Source organism: Ranitomeya imitator, chromosome 4 (assembly GCF_032444005.1).
Source record: "Ranitomeya imitator isolate aRanImi1 chromosome 4, aRanImi1.pri, whole genome shotgun sequence".
Classification (NCBI taxonomy): Eukaryota; Metazoa; Chordata; class Amphibia; order Anura; family Dendrobatidae; genus Ranitomeya; species Ranitomeya imitator.
This window is the reverse complement of record NC_091285.1, coordinates 604,886,903-604,901,260: the sequence shown is the minus strand read 5'-3', so window position 1 is coordinate 604,901,260 and position 14,358 is coordinate 604,886,903. Positions and strand designations below refer to the sequence as shown.

The 14,358-nt window shown below is 43.0% G+C and overlaps 1 long non-coding RNA gene across 1 annotated transcript in view; it reads left to right on the top strand.

Moving 5' to 3' along the window:
* The window catches only part of LOC138674287 (uncharacterized), a 33,923-nt gene extending 28,767 nt beyond the window's left edge, over positions 1 to 5,156 (top strand). The window contains exon 3 of the long non-coding RNA XR_011320581.1: positions 4,628 to 5,156. This is a non-coding gene — a long non-coding RNA (uncharacterized lncRNA). The remainder of the gene's footprint in view (positions 1 to 4,627) is intronic.
* The last annotated feature ends 9,202 nt before the right edge of the window (positions 5,157 to 14,358 follow it).

Below are 14,358 nucleotides of genomic sequence, written 5' to 3'. Positions count from 1 at the left end.
ATATATTAATATTTCATCCTGCGCGATATAGCAGAAAGCCGGTAATTCAATTACCGGCTTCTGCTTTCTCCTTCCTAAAACCCGACATGATATGAGACCTGGTTTACATACAGTAAACCATGTCATATTCCCTTTTTTTTGCATATTCCACACTACTAATGTGAGTAGTGTGTCTATGCAAAATTTGGCCGTTCTAGCTATTAAATTAAGGGGTTAAATTGCGGAAAAAATTGGCATGGGCTCCCGCACAATTTTCTCCGCCAGAGTAGTAAAGCCAGTGACTGAGGGCAGATATTAATAGCCTGGAGAGGGTCCACGGTTATTGGCCCCCCCCCCGGCTAAAAGCATCTGCCCCCAGCCACCCCAGAAAAAGCACATCAGGAAGATGTGCCTATTCTGGCACTTGGCCACTCTCTTCCCATTCCCGTGTAGCGGTGGGATATGGGGTAATGAAGGGTTAATGCCACCTTGCTATTGTAAGGTGACATTAAGCCAAATTAATAATGGAGAGGCGTCAATTATGACACCTATCCATTATTAATCCAATACTAGTAAAGGGTTAAAAAAATACACAAACACATTATTAAAAATTAATTTAATGAAATAAACACAAAGGTTGTTGTAGTAATTTATTCTACTCTCAATCCACTCACTGAAGACCCTCGATCTGTAAATCAAAAAAACATAATAAACCAACAATATCCTTACCTTCCGAGGATCTGGCACGTCCAACGATGTAGATCCATCTGAAGGGGTTAAACTATTTTGCAGACACGAGCTCCGCTAATGCAGGATGCTCATTTCTGCAAAACCCCGGCGAATGAAGCTAAATATAGGTCAATGACCTATATTTACCTGCATTTGCGGTGAGGCGCCCTCTGCTGGCTGTTCCTAGATCGTGGGAACTTTCCTAGAAAGCTCCCTGGCTCGAGTTCATATGAGGACAACCAGCAGAGGGCGCCTCTTATGATCTCGAGCCTGGGAGCTTTCTAGGAAAGTTCCCACAATCTAGGAACAGCCAGCAGAGGGCGCCTCACCGCAAATGAAGCTAAATATAGATCATTGACCTATATTTAGCTTCATTCGCCGGGGTTTTGCAGAAATGAGCATCCTGCATTAGCAAAGCTCGTGTCTGCAAAATAGTTTAACCCCTTCAGATGGATCTACATCGTTGGACGTGCCAGATCCTCGGAAGGTATGTATATTGTTGGTTTATTATGTTTTTTTGATTTACAGATCGAGAGTCTTCAGTGAGTGGATTGAGAGTAGAATAAATTACTACAACAACCTTTGTGTTTATTTCAATAAATTATTTTTTAATAATGTGTTTGTGTATTTTTTTAACCCTTTACGAGTATTGGATTAATAATGGATAGGTGTCATAATTGACGCCTCTCCATTATTAATTTGGCTTAATGTCACCTTACAATAGCAAGGTGGCATTAACCCTTCATTACCCCATATCCCACCGCTACACGGGAATGGGAAGAGAGTGGCCAAGTGCCAGAATAGGCGCATCTTCCAGATGTGCCTTTTCTGGGGTGGCTGGGGGCAGGTGTTTTTAGCCAGGGGGGGGCCAATAAGCATGGACCCTCTCCAGGCTATTAATATCTGCCCTCAGTCACTGGCTTTACTACTGTGGCGGAGAAAATTGTGCAGGAGCCCACGCCAATTTTTTCCGCCATTTAACCCCTTAATTTAATAGCTAGAACGGCCAAATTTTGCATAGACACACTACTGACATTAGTAGTGTGGAATATGCAAAAAAAATGGTGATATGAGATGGTTTACTGTATGTAAACCATGTCTCAAATCATGTCGGGTTTAGGAAGGAGAAAGAAAAAGTCGGTAATTGAATTACCGGCTTTAAAGCTATCTAGCGCTGGAAGAAATATTAATATATATACATATATGTGTCTCACTGACATATATATATATATATACCTATTCTATGTGTCCACATTTATTCTACCTATTCTATTGTAAGCTGTCAGTGTGATTTTACTGTACACCGCACTGAATTACCGGCTTTTCTCTCTAACAGCGCTGCGTATTTCTCGCAAGTCACACTGCTGGTCCGTGTGTGATCCGTATTTTTGGGGCTTCCATAGACTTTCATTGGCGATTCTCGGCCGAGAAACGCTGACAATCGCAGCATGCTGCGATTTCACTCGGATCCTGAATACGGCCGAGAAAATATCGGATGATGGGAGCTGCCCCATTGATTAACATTGGGACGAGTGCTATGCGATTTTTTATCGCATTGCACTCGTCCGTATTACGGTCTAGTGTGACCCCGGCCTAACACATATTCTCTCTCTTGCTTCTGCTTTTCTTCTTAAATGGCGAGAATTTTTGACTTGTCCAATGTCCTTCATGTTGAGCAAGTGCAAAATATACTGCTTGACGATGAGACAGACCCCTTACAGCTAGAAGATTTAGGGGAAGAAAGTGACATCGATTCAGAAGATGATGTGGAAGAATGTCCAGATGTGTCTGATACAGATCAAGATGGAGAGAGTGAGGAGGATGCTCAAGACATAGAAACATATTATTTGGGCAAAGATAAAACAACAAAATGGATAAAAAAGCCACCCCCTAAACATTCTCGCACACGCTCACATAACATTTTGAGCCTCCTTCCTGGTGTCATAGGAACTGCAAGGAATGCTAAAAATGAAATGGAATGCTGGAACTGTTTATTCACTGATAATAATAATAATTTTATTTATATAGCGCCAACATATTCCGCAGCGCTTTACAAATTATAGAGGGGACTTGTACAGACAATAGACATTACAGCATAACAGAAATCACAGTTCAAAACAGATACCAGGAGGAGTGAGGGCCCTGCTCGCAAGGTTACAGACTATGAGGAAGAGGGGAGACACGAGAGGTGGATGGTAACAATTGCTTTCGTTGTTCGGACCGGCCATAGTGTAAGGCTCGGGTGTTCATGTAAAGCTGCATGAACCAGTTAACTGCCTAAGTATGTAGCAGTACAGACACAGAGGGCTATTAACTGCATAAAGTGAATGAGAACATGATGCGAGGAACCTGATTGTTTTTTTTTTATAAATAGGCCACACAGGGATCGTTAGGTTAATGCATTGAGGCGGTAGGCCAGTCTGAACAAATGAGTTTTTAGGGTACGCTTAAAACTGTGGGGATTGGGGATTAATCGTATTAACCTAGGTAGTGCATTCCAAAGAATCGGCGCAGCACGTGTAAAGTCTTGGAGACGGGAGTGTGAGGTTCTGATTATTGAGGATGCTAACCTGAGGTCATTAGTGGAGCGGAGGGCACGGGTAGGGTGGTAGACTGAGACCAGAGAGGAGATGTAGGGTGGTGCTGAGCCATGGAGTGCTTTGTGGATGAGGGTAGTAGTTTAGTACTGGATTCTTGAGTGGATGGGTAACCAGTGTAATGACTGGCACAAGGTAGAGGCATCGGTGTAACGGTTGGTGAGGAATATGATCCTGGCAGCAGCATTCAGGACAGATTGGAGTGGGGAACGTTTGGTAAGAGGGAGGCCGATTACTAGAGAGTTACAATAGTCCAGACGAGAATGACTAAGTGAAATTCTGGTCACAATTGTGACATATACAAATCAGTACATGGACACCATAAGGGACAGTTTCATTAGAAAGCGAGATGTCAACCCTATTGATGTCATTTAACTGAGGGCGTTTATTGGTTTGCTATATATTGCAGGCGCCTATAGGGCAAACCGACAGAGCTTGGAGGAGCTCTGGGGTAGAGATGGGGATGGCATTGAGAAATTTTCCTTGGTAATGAATATAAAGAGATTCAAAATTATAATGTGATGTTTTCGTTTTGACGACAGAAGTACCAGAACTGAGCGAAAAAAATATGACCGGATTGCTGCGATTCGTGAAATATTTGAAAAATTTGTGCAAACCTGTCAAAAAAGCTATTGGCTAGGTCAAAATGTCACTATTGATGAAATGCTCCTGGGATTTCGTGGTAGATGTGGCTTTCGGCAATATATCCCATCTGAACCAAACAAATATGGGCTAAAATTTTTTGCCCTTGCTGACTCCAGGATTCCTACAATATGGAAGTTTATTCGGGGATCAGCCAGAAGGTCCATATTGTGTAAGCAACACACCCCGAGTGAGGTGGTAAAGCGAATGGCTGAGCCTTTGTATGGTTCAGGGAGAAATATAACTGCAGATAACTGCTTTACTGATGTGGGTTTGATTGATTTTTTGAAATCCCAAAAAAATATCATATGTGGGTACTGTGCGAAAAAATAAAACACAATTGCCGCCACAGTTTATCAATGTGAAAGGGAGAGAACAATACCACAGTATGTTTGGATTTAGTGTTGGCAAAGTTTTAGTGTCCTATGTCCCACGCAAGAACAAAAATGTTATTCTTGTATCCTCGCTTCATGATGATGATGATGCGATCCATCCTCGGTCTGAAGCACAAAATAAGCCGGAAATGATAACGTTTTACAACGAAACCAAGGGTGGTGTAGACACTGCCGATCAGATGTGTGCTACTTACAGCGTGTGCAGAAATGTCAGGCGCTGGCGAATGGTAATTTTTTTCCCTATGCTAAATGTGGCAGGAATAAATTCTCAAGTTATTTACATAGGAAACCAGCTGGGATCACAGCGTAGAAGACTCCATCTAAAAACATTGGCTCAAGAACTGGTCATCGCAGAGCTTCGCAGAAGTGTGAAAACAATTGGAATACCCTCTAGCATGCAAATGCGGCTGAGAAAATTTCGCACAGGACATGAACGCGAAGAATCGCCAGCTCCCCCACCACCCGAAAGACAGAGATGCCACGCCTGCACTGTAGAAACAGGACTCGGGAGACTCTCAAATTATGCATGTAAAAACTGCAAAAATGCTATTTGCCTGTCTCAGGCTGGTTTCACACTTGCGTTTCAAAACGCATGCGTTTTTTAAAAAAACGCATGGTGAAAAAACGCATGTAAACGCGTGCAAACGCTGCATTTTTTTTACGCATGCGTTTTTGCATGTGGTGAAAAAAACGCAACGTTTTGACGCGTTTACATGCGTTTTTTCATGCGTTTGCGTTTTTTAAACGCATGCAGATAAATGTGTGACAGCTGCCAATCATCAAAATAAAGTAAAAAACCCACTATAAACAGAAAGGGTTAGGGTTAGGGGTAGGGTTAGGGATCCTAACCCTACCCCTAACCCTAAAGGGATCCTAACCCTAACCCTACCCTTAAAGGGGTTAGGGGTAGGGTTAGGGGTAGGGTTAGGGGTAGGATCCCTTTATCAATTTTATGGTGTGGGGTGGTTTATCAGTGTGTTTTTTTGTTTTTAAAACGCATGCGTTTTTAACGCATGCAAATGCATGTGGTTAAAAACGCATGCGTTTACATAGACAGCAATGCATTTTTTTGCCGCAAAAAAAACGCATGCGTTTGTTTGCGGCAAAAAAAACGCTGCTAAAAATACTACATGTTGCATTTCTGCAACACAACGCATGCAGAAAAAACGCGTCAAAACGCATACAAAAAACGCATGCGTTTTTAATGTTAAATATAGGGGGGGGAAACGCATGCTTTTTTTTGTGTTTTTTACTGCAAAAACGCAAAAAAAAAAGCAAATGTGAAACCACCCTCATGCAGAAATGATCTGCAAATCATGCTCATTGCTCTGCAAGTGGACTTTTACAGGTGAACCGTTAACATCTGATAGTGACTGATTTTGAGTACAGTACTATTTCAGCAACCTTATAATTTATTTTGCTTATCTAAATTTTATGTTTACTAATAGTTTTTGAAGAAAACTGTGGTTTTTTTTTTTTTGCAAGTAGCAAAATGTGTGCACTTTGAAACATTACTTTTCTGGTTAGTAAACATTTTTTTTCCACCTGATTATGTGTATTCTCATTTATTACATTCCTATTAAGGTAACTGATCACTTTTAGAGCACTGAAATTTTTAAAAAAGGAAAATATAGCCAATTTTCTAGCCTGTGCCGGACAGGCGCAATGCCCCTAAACTCGTTATGAAACATATTGCCCCTGACAGAGGGTTAAGAGCATTCACAGTAGGGCACCGCACTTCATTATATTCTATTATAGTAATTTTTTATTGCCGTCTTTAAACCTGAAAAAAAAAATTTCCGAATAAGAAACTGGACAAATAAGAAACCAACTTTAGCATTGTTTTCTTCCACCAGTAATGAGTGCCCCCTGGTCCTCAGTATGGGCCTTGGAAGGAATAAGTCATGTGCCAGTCCTCTATACTGACCACACATATTTATACATATAAATGAGATCTCTGAGAAGTCTTTTTTTCCTAAGCTAGACAAGCCCAACTTTTGTAAGCTCTCATTATATAAGAGGTCTTCCAACGATGCTGAAGTTGGTTTCATATTTGTCCAATTAAACCTGTAAAAAAAAACAGAAAAACAAAATTGCCAAATAAGAAACCAACTTCAGCCCCGAATAAAAAAAACTTGACAACTAAGGCCGGCCTCACACTCAGTGTATACAAATACGGTCCGTTATTTACGGCCGTAATACGCAGAAAAGTCCCCAAAATAGTGGTCCGTAGCTCCTCCATAGGCAGGGTGTGTCAGCGTATTTTGCGCATGGCATCCTCCGTATGTAATCCGTATGGCATCTGTACTGCGCGATTTTCTCGCAGGCTTGCAAAACCGACATACGGACATACAATGGATCCATGTGCTCAAAAAATCGTAAAAACATACATACTGTCTATATATATAATAATAATCTTTATTTTTATATAGCGCTAACATATTCCGCAGCGCTTTACACACATTATCAGTGAGACACACACATATATACATATATTAATATATCATACAGCGCTAGATAGCTTAAAAGCCATTAATTGCCGGCTTTTGTTATCTCCTTCTCAAACCCGACATGATATGACATGGTTTACATACAGTAAACCATCTCATATCCCTTTTTTTTGCATATTCCACACTACTGTTAGTAGTGTGTATGTGCAAAATTTGGGGTCTCTAGCTATTAAATTAAAGGGTTAAATCACGGAAAAAATTGGCGTGGGCTCCCGCGCAATTTTCTCCGCCAGAATGGTAAAGCCAGTGACTGAGGACAGATATTAATAGCCTGGAGAGGGTCCATGGTTATTGGCCCCCCCCGGCTAAAAACATCTGCCCCCAGCCACCCCAGAAAAGGCACATCTGGAAGATGCGCCTATTCTGTCACTTGGCCACTCTATTCCCACTCCCATGTAGCGGTGGGATATGGGGTAATGAAGGGTTAATGTCACCTTGCTATTGTAAGGTGACATTAAGACAGATTAATAATGGAGAGGCGTCAATTATGACACCTATCCATTATTAATCCAATAGTATGAAATGGTTAAAAAACACACACACACATTATTACAAAGTATTTTAATGAAATAAATACACAGGGTTTTGTAATATTTTATTATACTGGTAATCCACCTGAAGACCCTCGTTCTGTAAAAAAGGTAAAATAAAAAAACAACAATATCCCATACCTTCCGCCGTTCTGTCACGTCCAACGATGTAAATCCATCTGATGGGGTTAACTAGTTTTACAAGCAGAAGCTCTGCTAATGCAGCTGTGCTCCTGCCTGTAAAACCCCTGGGAATGAATGGAATGTCGGTCAATGACCTGTAGTTACCTTCAGTCGCAGTGATGCGCCCTCTGCTGGATGTCCTCATATGAACTCGAGTGTGGAAAAATATTCTGAAAAGTTAGAGAATATAACTATAAATACAAAGCTTTTGGGGATACTATCATAATATGTGCATATCGCTGTATAAATCTAAGCATACAGGCATTTCATAGAAGTGAGGCGCATAGGAAGGCATTAAGCCACATCCAAGATGGCGCTTCGGCACTGACAGAAAGATAGTGCGCATGCGCAAGGGGAAATAAACTGCAAATAGATTTTGATTGGCTGGCAGGTTATGACAGAGTGAAATGGCGTCAGGAGGTGATAGAACGCTGATAATGGCAGATACAGCGTCCTCCATGTGGTCTGACCTGCGTGCGGCAGGGTAAGAGATGTAAATAATCACAGATATGCATAGCAGGAGACAAATGTTTATTAAGAAAGGAATAATAAGAGAATGTTGAAAATAAGAGAAACAATTGTGAAGATACATGATTACATTAGCACCTTAGCACAGTGCACTTTATTAGATAGAGATCGCACAAAGGATTTTTATGCACATATGTTGTAAAAAATTTTATGTATTAATGATTGATGGCCAATATAATATGCAAATGATTGTAGACTGCGCTTATAGAAACACAATTGTCAGTAACACCCACTGCTTGAGAAAGGCTCAGTGTGAGCCGAAACGTCGCACAGAGATGTGGGTTGAATAAACTTCACACTTTTTTCACCTTGAAAAGGACTTGGAGTGCTGCCTTCTTTTGTCTATTCAGATATATATATAGATAGATATATGAATAGATAGATGTATGCATCTATAGATCTATCTATATGTAGATCTGTCTAACCATTTCATCTATCATCTATCTGTCTATCTGTGTGTAATTGAGTGTGGGTTGGACAAATGTAAAAGAGGAGGTTGGACAGAAATGACATTACAAATCTTTTTTTTGTTCAATAATACATCTTTATTTAGCTTACAAAAACGCACAAAAACCGTGCAAAAACCGCACCCCAAAAATGCATCAAAACCTCGCAAAAAAAGAACCAAAAACTGCATCAAAACCACACCAAAAACTGCATCAAAATCGCACCAAAAACTGCATCAAAACTGCACCAAAAATGCATCAAAACCGCACCAAAAACTGCATCAAAATCGCACCAAAAGCTGCATCAAAACCGCACCAAATACTGCATCAAAACCGCACCAAAAACGCATCAAAATTGCACTAAAAACTGCATCAAAACTTCAACAAAAACGGCATAAAAAAGCATCAAAAACCTGAATCAAAACCACGCAAAAAACGCACCAAATACTGAATCAAAACCACGCAAAAAATGCACCACAACCGCACCAAGAACTGCATCAAAACTGTACAAAAAACCCGCATCAAAACCGTGCAAAAAACGTGAAAAAACTGTGAAAAAAATGCATCAAAACCATGCAAAAAAAAAAAAAAACGCATCAAAACCGCACCAAAAACTGCATCAAAATCCCACCAAAAACTGCATCAAAAATGCATCAAAACGGCACCAAAAGCTGCATCAAAACCGCACCAAATACTGCATCAAAACCGCACCAAAACCGCATCAAAATTGCACTAAAAACTGCATCAAAACTTCACCAAAAACGGCATAAAAAGCATCAAAAACCTGAATCAAAACCACGCAAAAAATGCACCAAATACTGAATCAAAACCACGCAAAAAATGCACCAAAACTGCATCAAAACTGTACAAAAAACCCACATCAAAACCGTGCAAAAAACGTAAAAAAACTGTGAAAAAAATGCATCAAAAACGCAGCTGCGTTTTCTGCAAGATGAGATTTTGTGCAGGAAAATTCTGTACCCAAATTCGCAACGTGTGCACACAGCATAAAACTGACCTGTTACTATTATTCTCCAGGTCATTAAGAGTTCATATGCATGTAAAGAAGCTGCGGAGACACCATCACGTGTTTCTCGACGCAAGCAGTGAATAGCCAGGCCCTTCCCCGGGAAGGAACAACCACGGGAAGGGCAGCATCCTATGAAGGAAAGCCACCTATGCCAAGCATGGTATCCATCCACAGACAGCTGTTTCGGGGTTTTTGCCCCTCATCAGTGTGGAGTAGGAATCTGGCTATTAGGAGCTGTGCCTAGTGAAAAGGCTATAAAGGCACAGATGATTGGCCTCGGGGAGACCAAAACATCCAACACCGCGGAGACACCATCACGTGTTTCTCAACGCAGTGATTCCAGAACACTGCCCCCATCCCTTATGGGAAATATGCAGATGCATGTAAAGAAGCTGCGGAGACACCATCACGTGTTTCTCGACGCAAGCAGTGAATAGCCAGGCCTTTCCCCGGGAAGGAACAACCACGGGAAGGGCAGCATCCTATGAAGGAAAGCCACCTATGCCAAGCATGGTATCCATCCACATGTGGATGGATACCATGCACGTGTGATGGTGTCTCCGCAGCTTCTTTACATGCATCTGCATATTTCCCATAAGGGATGGGGGCAGTGTTCTGGAATCACTGCGTTGAGAAACACGTGATGGTGTCTTCGCGGTGTTGGATGTTTTGGTCTCCCCGAGGCCAATCATCTGTGCCTTTATAGCCTTTTCACTAGGCACTGCTCCTAATAGCCAGATTCCTACTCCACACTGATGAGGGGCAAAAACCCCGAAACAGCTGTCAGGAGTGAGGTTTTCTGGAGGAATCCAGACTTTTTTGCAGAGAATTCTGTTTTTTTTCTGTGGTAGTTTATACCGACAGCTTTGAAGATGAGTTATGTGAAGAACACCATCCGAGTGACGTTGGAGCCATCTATCCGGGCAAGGAACAGCGTGGTCTTTATCGTTCGTGACCTTATTGAGGAAAAGGCTGGAGGAAAACGGGAGAACATCTATAGTATCAATGAGTTCCCTAATCAAGGTAACTACTATGTTACTTTTATGTCGGAGCATTATTGCCTGAATGTCTATGAGTGGTTTCGGAATCATGCCGGAGATCCCTGTTTGAAGGGAGTCAAATGTGAACCACTGTTTGGTCTTCAGGAAAGGCAGGTGACTATCACTGTCTATAACCCCTTTACTGAACCTGCATTGTTGGAGAGCTTTCTCTCACAGTACTGTGACTTTGTTTCAAAGGGAGAGAAGCAAGTGAACTGCTTAGGAATCTTCAATTGTCGATACAAGTATCGTGTAAGGTTCAGAAGAGGCGGGAGAGGGTGAACATATTGAATAGGCGCTGGATACAGAGGGCGTATCATTCTACTTTCTCGACGTATTCTAGGGGTGTGTCTGTGTTAATACCTGCGGGGGTGCAGTATGAGGAGGTAATGGTAAAAGAGGATGTGGATGGTCAGTATGTGGTGGTGAAATGTAAAATGAATGGAGTATTGATGTGTATAGTGGCAATGTATATTCCGCCCCCATACTCAAGCAAGAAGATAAGAGAGGTGCTGGAGAGGGTAGAGCGCTGGGGACCGTTACCATTACTAATTATCGGCGACCTTAATAATATATGTGATGACTTTTGGGATAAGAACAAAAAACCCCAGAATAGGACGGCGGGACATACCACTACGTTTGGGACTTATGTCGGGGAAGTGGGCATGGTTGATTTATGGAGAGTTAGGCATATCGGGGAAAGGGCGTATTCATGCTACTCACCAGCTCATGGTACGCTGTCTAGGATTGATCTGGCACTGGGTAACCGATTACTAGATACGATGGTAAGGGACGTGAGATATTTACCTAGGGCTCTCTCAGACCATAGTCCAGTTGAAGTGGAATTTCGATCAGTGGGGACACGGAACGGGAGCAGAACGGAGTGGAAAATTCACCCTAATTGGCTACACAGTATAGACTTGGAGAAGATTAAGAAGGAATTGGTGGAATTTTTTGAGATAAATGAGGGTAGCGTAGATGTGCTTACTGTGTGGGAAGCCATGAAAGCGTACTTGAGAGGGCTGTTGTTTAGGGATATTAGCAGGTGTAAGCGGAAATCAAGAGAGGCAGAGAGGCTGGCGATAGATGGGCTGAGGGTGGCTGAAGATGAGATAGTAATAATGGGTACTTTGGAGGCTGGGAGGAGGTTAAAGGCAGCTCAAAGCCAGCTAGAGGCGGTCTTGCTGAGTAAGGCTGAAAGGAAGAGGGAATTCATGAATTTGGCCTATTACCAGGAGGGTGAATCAGTGGGTCATTTGCTGTCGCTGGTGGCATCTGCCCAGAGAAATACTTCCTTTGTTCACTCTTTGGTGACTGGGAGTGGTGTTGCTGTTTCTGAGACTTCAGAGATTTTGGAGACTTTTGCAGATTTTTACGCAGACTTATACTCCTCTCGGGTAGATGGGTCAATGGAGGACACGGTGGCGTTCCTTGAGGAGTTGGAGCTCCCGAGGCTGAGTGACACAGCTAGGGAGGATTTGGAGGCTCCCATTACGGAGGAGGAACTGGGACGGGCATTGCAGTCGATGGCTAATGGGAAGGCGCCTGGCGTAGACGGATTTCCTGCCGAAATTTATAAAAGCTTGGGGGAAGTGTTGATCCCTAAATTGAAGGCGGTCTTGGAAGAGGCTACGAATGGTGGAAGGCTACCGGCATCTATGCGGGAGGCCACAATAGTGGTGATTCCAAAGGAGGGGAAAGACCCGACACAGCCGGATTCATATCGGCCAATTTCTTTGCTTACTATCGACGTTAAACTCCTGGCTAAGGTGTTGGCGATGAGGTTGACAAGTGTTATTTCTGGCCTGATACACTCAGACCAGTCTGGCTTTATGCCTGATAGGTCAACTGCGATTAATCTACGAAGGCTGTATATGAACTTGCAACTCAAAGCCGATAACTGTGGCCAGAGAGTTATTGCATCTTTAGACGCTCACAAGGCGTTCGATAGTGTGGAGTGGGGGTATCTCTGGCAGGTGTTGCGAAGAATGGGGTTTGGACCGCAGTTCATATCATGGATTCAATTAATGTACTCGATGCCGATGGCCAGGGTTAGGGTAAACGGGGAGTTGTCACGGACCATACAATTGGCTAGAGGGACGAGACAGGGGTGTCCGCTTTCCCCCCTTTTGTTTGCTCTGGCGGTGGAACCACTGGCCGCTACGCTTCGACAGTCTGATGAGATGACGGGGTTTAAATATGTGGTGATTGAAGAAAGGGTGGCGTTGTATGCGGATGACATTCTGCTATTTCTGGCTGACCCGGTTGCATCCTTGGAGGGAGCCATTGGGATTATTGAACGATTCGGATCAGTGTCGGGACTTAGGATAAATTGGAGTAAGTCTATCTTGTTTAAGGTGGACGATGTGGATGGGGAGCCATTGGAGGACGGGCGACTGGAGGTGACGAGTAAATTTAAGTACCTGGGAATATGGGTATCTATGCCGGTCACTGACTATATACATGAGAATCTGACTCCAATCTTGGGTGCCCTCAAGACAAAAGCGGATGCATGGCTTAAGCTACATTTGTCTGTGGTAGGCAGGGTGAATCTTATCAAAATGATTCTGATGCCGAAAATACTGTATATTCTTCACAATGCGCCGGTTTGGATACCAAGTGGGAAATTTAGACAGATCAACTCTCTGTTTAGGAATCTGATTTGGGGGAGGCAGCATCCGCGTATCAAACTGGAGACACTTCAGCGACCCAAGGATGATGGGGGTCTGGCATTGCCTAACCCTGAGTTGTACTTTCTTGCAGCCCAGAGTCAGCATTTAAGGGGCTGGGCGCATGAGGGGTCATCTGGGGCAGTACAGCGGTTGATGGAGGTGGTGACAAAAAGAAGGCCAGTGGTGCAATGTTTGGAGGATGGATCCTTGGAGAGTTTGGGGAAGCTATATCCGACTTTGCTGTTGATACGCAAGCTGTGGAGTAGATTGAGGCACATACGTGGGATCACGGACTTGACTAGATACTCGCCGCTATGGCATAATAACAATCTGAAAGAATTTGAGACATTGGGGGTACTGATAGAGTGGTTGGGCAAAGGGATTCAGTATGTGTATCAAATAATTGAGCAAGGTGAACTGAAATCATTTTCCCAATTGCAGGCGGAATTTGGTCTTGGGTCTGCAGGGGAGTATCAATATTTGCGGATGAGGCATGCCTTTGGAGCTCAGAGTAGGAACGGAGGTATTAGGATTCAAAGGGATATAGTACTGGAGTATGTGTGTAATGATGGGACGACTGGAGGAGTCATATCCACTCTGTACAGGGATCTGTTGCACACTTTTCTATTAGGGTTTCCAATAATGGCAAGAGCTAAATGGGAAAGGGATTTGGGCCCAATAGATAACGAGACTTGGGAGTCGGTGTTGGAATGGATCCCAAGACTGTCGCTGAGTGAACCGTATAGACTGTCACAGCTCTATGTGATACACAGAGTTTATAGGTCTCCGATGGTGCTATATAACGCAGGATTGCGTAATGACTCTGAATGTCCGAGGTGTAAGTCTACGGATGCAGACATTTTCCATATGATGTGGACATGTCCGAGGTTGGCTGCCTTCTGGGTGGTAGTTTTGAGTCGTATGGAAGGTGCGTATGGATGCACGGTGCCAAGGGATCCAGTTGTCTGTTTGTTGGGATGCGTGGATGAGATTGGAGTGGATAAACACCTAAAGATAGCTATAGCCAGATTGTTGTATATGGCTAGGAAGGTGATAGCTAGAAACTGGATTAGGGAA